We start from the raw sequence: 6,000 nt of genomic DNA on the forward strand, positions 1-6,000 counted from the left end.
TCTGCCTCGGAATCAGAGTCACTGTCAAGTACCTAAACTCCTTGCCATCGCTGCCGGATGGAGCATTTGGTGAAGCAGAAGCACATACAATTTTACTAGTATCCAGGCAGGAAATGAAAGGAAGATGGCTTTATACACAATCGTGGCATACTGTAAACTTATACACGTGGTCAAAATTCTTGGTATCCTTCCATTAAAGAAAGAAAAACCTACAGTGGTCACTGAAATTAGTAAATAACTTGAACCTGACAAAAGTAATAATAAATACAAATGTACTGAAAATTGACAAATGAAAATCCGACTTTGCTTTTGAATTGTAGTTCAACAGAAGCATTTAAAAAACAAACTAATGAAACTGTCCTGGACAAAAATGATGGTACCCTTAACTTAGTATTTTGTTGCACAACATTTTGAGGCAATCACTACAATCAAGTGATTTCTGTAACTCTCAATGAGACTTCTGCACCTGTCAACAGATATTTTGGCCCACTCCTCGTGAGCAAACTGCTTCAGCTGTCTCAGGTTTGAAGGCTGCCTTCTCCACACTGCATGTTGCAGCTCTTCCCACAGATGTTCAATATGATTTATATCAGGGCTCATAGAAGACCACTTCAGAATAGTTTCGGTGTGTTGTTCTTAGCCATACTTGGGTGTTTTTAGCTGTGTGTTTTGGGTCATTATCCTGTTGGAAGACTCATGACCTGTGACTGAGACCAAGCTTTCTCACACTGGGCAGCATTTCCCTCTTGAATACCTTGATAGTCTTGAGATGTCATTGTACCCTGTACAGATCCAAGACACCCTGTGCCAGGTGCAGGAAAGCACCTCCAGAACATAACTGAGCCTCCTCCATGTTTCACAGTTGGTACAGTGTTCTTTTCTTTGTATGCTTTATAAAGGTCCAGTTTTGTCTCATCTGTCCAAAGGACATTCTCCTAGAAGCTTTGTGTCAATATGCATTTTGGAAAATTCTAGTCCCGCTTTTTTATGATTTGCTTTCAACACTTCCATTAAGTCCACTTTGGCTTAAACAGCGATGGATGGTGCGATCTGACACTGATGTACCTTGACCTTGGAGTTCACCTCTAATCTCTTTGGAAGTTGAATCTTTGGTTGCCATTCGTATTATTTGTCCCTTCAATTTGACATCAACATCCAGAGAGATTGCCTACAGTCCCGTTGACTTTAAACTTCTGAATAATATGTGAACTGTAGTCACAGGAACATCAAGCTGCTTGGAGATGGTCTTATAGCTTTTACCTTTAACATGCTTGTCTATTCTTTGCCTTCTAATCTCCTGAGACAACTCTCTCCTTAGCTTTCTGTGCTCCATGTTCAGCGTGGTGCACACCATGATACCAAACAGCACAGTGACTACCTTTCACCCTTTAAATAGGCAGACTGACCGATTACAAGTTTGAAGACACCTGTAATGCTTATTACAGGACACACTTTGGTTTAACATGTCCCTTTGGTGAAAATATTTTCAATCTTTTCCAGGGGTACCATCATTTTTGTCCAGGCTAGTTTCATTAGTTTGTTTTTCTTTAAATGCTTCTGTTGAACCTCAATTCAAAAGCAATGTCTGATTTTCATTAGTCAGTTATTATTTATTATTACTTTTGTCAGTTATAAATTTATTTATTGTGGGTTTTCCTTCTTTAATGGAAGGGTACCAACAATTTTGTCCATGTGCGTAAATACAATTTCTGTCTTCCAGACCTTTGCCAACAAAGTCCTTATAGCGTTATACTCCGTCATTTCATTGTAGTCTACAACGATTCTCCTTTGGACTGAATATATCTTTTCCATCAGGAACATCTCCCTTCCAGGTTGTCCTCAGTAACCCACCTCTTCACTTCCCTTGCACCCAAGCCAAAGAGGACAAATGGTTTCAGTGTGGTGAAAAGAGCTGGATTCCAGACCTCCCTGGAGTTTAATTTCACATGTGCTTCTGTTTTTGTTTTTGTTTTGTTTACTCTGCCCCATTCTGTGTCCATTGTTTCTTGTCTTGTAAACCCATTATTAACTTCACCTGTGTCTGGTTAGGGTCTATTACGTGGTGCATTTTTCCTGCAATTTTGATTCTAGTCATCTCATTTGCAGTTGTGGAAGCAGCTGGTGAAGCACATGTGAGAACAAATATTGTAATTTGAAAATAATTAACCATCCACCCTGATTTTCACAGATTTTCTTTGCTAATGGATGATAAACCTTGTGAAATGGACATGTATTTTGTTTTATAAAATAAACTAAATCTATTAGAATTTTTATACAGTTAAAATCAGCATTGACCTGCTTTTTCCATTCAAAAAAACTGCTAGACATTCCCACCATCAAAATAATATTAAAATAATATGTTTAAAAACTGACACACCTAAAAGCCTGAAAACAAGTATTTATAGTCATGTTGTCATCATTTAATCAAAGTTGGCTATGTAAAATCCATGTATATATATATATATATATATATATATACACTACTAGTCAAAAGTTTGGACACATCTTCTAATTCCATGGTCTTTCCTGATGTTTATTTCTTTCTACATTGTAAAACAATGCTGAAGGCGGTCGAAATCCACAATAATCTCCTTTGAACAGTTGATATTGAGATATGTCTGCTACTGATGCTCTGTAAAGCCTTCATAACGGCTCTAATCTGAGGTGCTGTTAATTGGTGATTTCTGAGGCTGGTAACTCTAAATGAACTTCTCCTCGGCAGCAGAGGTCAGTTTTGGTCTTGCTTTACTGGGATGGTCTTCATGTGAGCCAGTTTCATCATGGTGCTTGATGGGTTTTGCAAATGCACTTGACAATACTGTTCTTGCAAGAACTATTCCAGAACATCTGACCTTCGTGTCTTAAAATAACAACTGACTGTTTTTTGTTGTCATTACATATGGATTACTTAAGTCCATGTGTGTTATTTCATAGTATTGAAATCTCCAGTATTGTTCTAGAATGTAGAAAATAAATCCTTAAACAAAAACACTGAATTAAAAGGTGTGTCTAAACTTTTGACTGGCAGTGTATATACCATTCCTGAACCATTTTTGCATTATGGAGCCCCATACGCAACAAACTGTGATATACTCTGTGATGCACTTATGTAATCTGACACCTTTCTATCAGAACTAGCATAAACTTTTTTTTTAGCAAACAGTAACTTGTCTGTTGGATTGGACCACACGGGCCAGCCTTTGCTTCCCATGTCCATCAGTGAGTCTTGGCCGCCCATGACCCTGTCGCCGGTTCAACATTGTACAGTTGTATACCTGTACATTTATGCAATTAGCAGTAGCAGTAGCAAATCTTGCAGCTACAGGTTAACTGTTACATCTTCACATCACACATCAGAACGGGGAAATTGTGATCTCAGTGCCTTGGCATGGTTGTTGTTGCCTGGTGGGCTGGTTTAAGTATTTTGGAAAATATGCACAACAATCTCTAGAGGTTACATAGAATGGTGTGGGGGAAAAAAACACCCAGTGAGTAGCAGATCTGCAGGCAGAAATACTTGGTTGGTGAGAGAGATCAAGGGCGAACTGCCAGGAAGTCTACAGTAACACAACCGCTCTTTACAACTGTGATGAGCAGAAAAGCAATTCAGAATGCATAACCTTGAGGTGGGTGAGCTACAACAGCAGGTTCCACACTTGTCAGCCAAGAACAGGAATCTAAGCCAAACAGTGCCGTGCAAAAATATTCCTACACCTTGAACTTTTCCACATTTTGTCACGTTACAACCACAAACTGAAAATGTATTATATTGGGTATTTTATGTGATTGACCAACGCAAAGTGGCACACAGTTCTGAAGTGGAAGGAAAATGATAAATGGTTTTCAAAAATTTTTTTTTACAAATAAATATCTGAAAAGTGTGGCATGCATTTGTATTCAGCCTGTCTGAGTCAATACTTTGTAGAACAACCTTTTGCTGCAATTACAGCTGCAAGTCTTTTGGGCTATGTCTCTACCAGCTTTGCACATCTGGAGAGTGAAATTTTTGCCCATTCTTCTTTGCAAAATAGCTCAAGCTCAGTCAGATTGGATGGAAAGCGTCTGTGAACTGCAATTTTCAATTCTTGCCACAGATTCTCTATTGGATTTAGGTCTGGACTTTGACTGGGCCATTCTAACACATGAATATGCTTTGATCTAATCCATTCCATTGTAGCTCTGGCTGTATGTTTAAGTGTTGTTGTCCTGCTGGAAGGTGAACCTCTGCCCCAGTCTCAAGTCTTTTGCAGACTCTAACAGGTTTTCTTCTAAGATTGCCTTGTATTTAGCTCCATCCATCTTCCCCTCAACTCTGACCAGCGTTCCTGTCCGTGCTGAAGAAAAACATCCACACAACATGATGCTGCCACCACCATGTTTCATGGTGGGGGTGGTGTGTTCAGGGTGATAGTTCAGTGTTAGTTTTCTGCCACACATAGCATTTTGCATTAGGCCAAAAAGTTCAATATTGGTCTCATCTGACCAGAGCACCATCTTCCACATGTTTGCTGTGTCTCCCACATGGCTTGTCGCAACCTGCAAAAGGGACTTATTATGGCTTTCTTTCAACAATGACTTTCTTCTTGCCACTCTTTCATAAAGGCCAGATTTGTAGAGCGCACGACTAATAGTTATCCTGTGGACAGATTCTCCCACCTGAGCTGTGGATCTCTGCAGATCCTCCAGAGTTACCATGGGCCTCTTGGCTGCTTCTTTGATTAATGCTCTCCTTGTCCGGCCTGTCAGTTTCCATGGATGGCCATGTCTTGGTAGGTTTGCAGTTGTGCTATACTCTTTCCATTTTCCAATGATGGATTGAACAGCGCTCTGTGAGATGTTCAAAGCTTGAGATACTTTTTATAACCTAGCCCTGCTTTAAACTTCTCCACAACTTTACCCCTGACCTGTCTGGTGTGTTCCTTGGGCTTCATGATGCTTTTTGTTCATTAATGTTCTCTAACAAACCTCTGAGGGCTTCACAAAACAGCTGTATTTATACTGAGATTACACACAGACTCTATTTACTAATTAGGTGACTTCTGAAGGAAATTGAATCCACTGGCTTTTAGTTAGGGGCATGAGAGTAAAGGGGGCTGAATACAAATGCATGCCACACATTTCAGATATTTATTTGTAAAATACCCCCCCCCCCCCAAAAAAACAAAACAAAAAAAAACCCCTTTAGAATTTCCCTTGCACTTCAGAATTATGTTCCACTTTGTGTTGGTATATCACAAAAAATCCCAATAAAATACATTTAGGTTTCTAGTTGTAACGTGACAAAATGTAGATAAGCTCAAGGGGTATGGATACTTTTGCAAGGCACTGTAGTGGGCACAGTCTCCCTAATTAACAGACGAAGACTGGAAAATACATTGCCTGGTCTTTTTCCAGTTTTTTTGTTCAGTTTCACTGAACTGGTGGCCACTGTTCTCAAAATAAATCACAAAATGATCTTTAAAATGTCAAAGTGTTCAAATGTTCTCTCAGAAACAATATCATGCTGTCAAACTACAACAACAATATAAAAAAAAAAAAAAAAAAAATAATAACAATAATAATACTGTAATGGGATTTTTAGAAATTAATAAATGACCCTTCAACACCACTAGATGTCGCTAATCGGCTGTCTAACCTCTGGCTCCTCAAAAGATGGCATGTGGGAAGATCAGTAAAAACTAACTCATAATTTGATACTACCATAACATTTTGTCATTTTCAATAACTAAAATTACTGTTAGATTCATGAATTAAAACATTAATTCCACCAGACATTTGACTCATGGCACATTTGTTAACTTGGCAAATACCAGCTGTTCTGTTTTATTTTATGAACATTTGAAACAGACACTGTTATAATGCAAGTACACAAGTAGAGACAGTGCTGTATTTAACTACACTTATAGGCCACTTTCCATACTTCCCCAAGTATTCCTTTTTTCATTATTCAATTGCCCCATAGAAACAAATAGATTTTGCTCCTAATGTTCTGAGTTGGGG

Source organism: Hemibagrus wyckioides, linkage group LG02, assembly GCF_019097595.1.
Source record: "Hemibagrus wyckioides isolate EC202008001 linkage group LG02, SWU_Hwy_1.0, whole genome shotgun sequence".
NCBI classification, from domain to species: Eukaryota; Metazoa; Chordata; class Actinopteri; order Siluriformes; family Bagridae; genus Hemibagrus; species Hemibagrus wyckioides.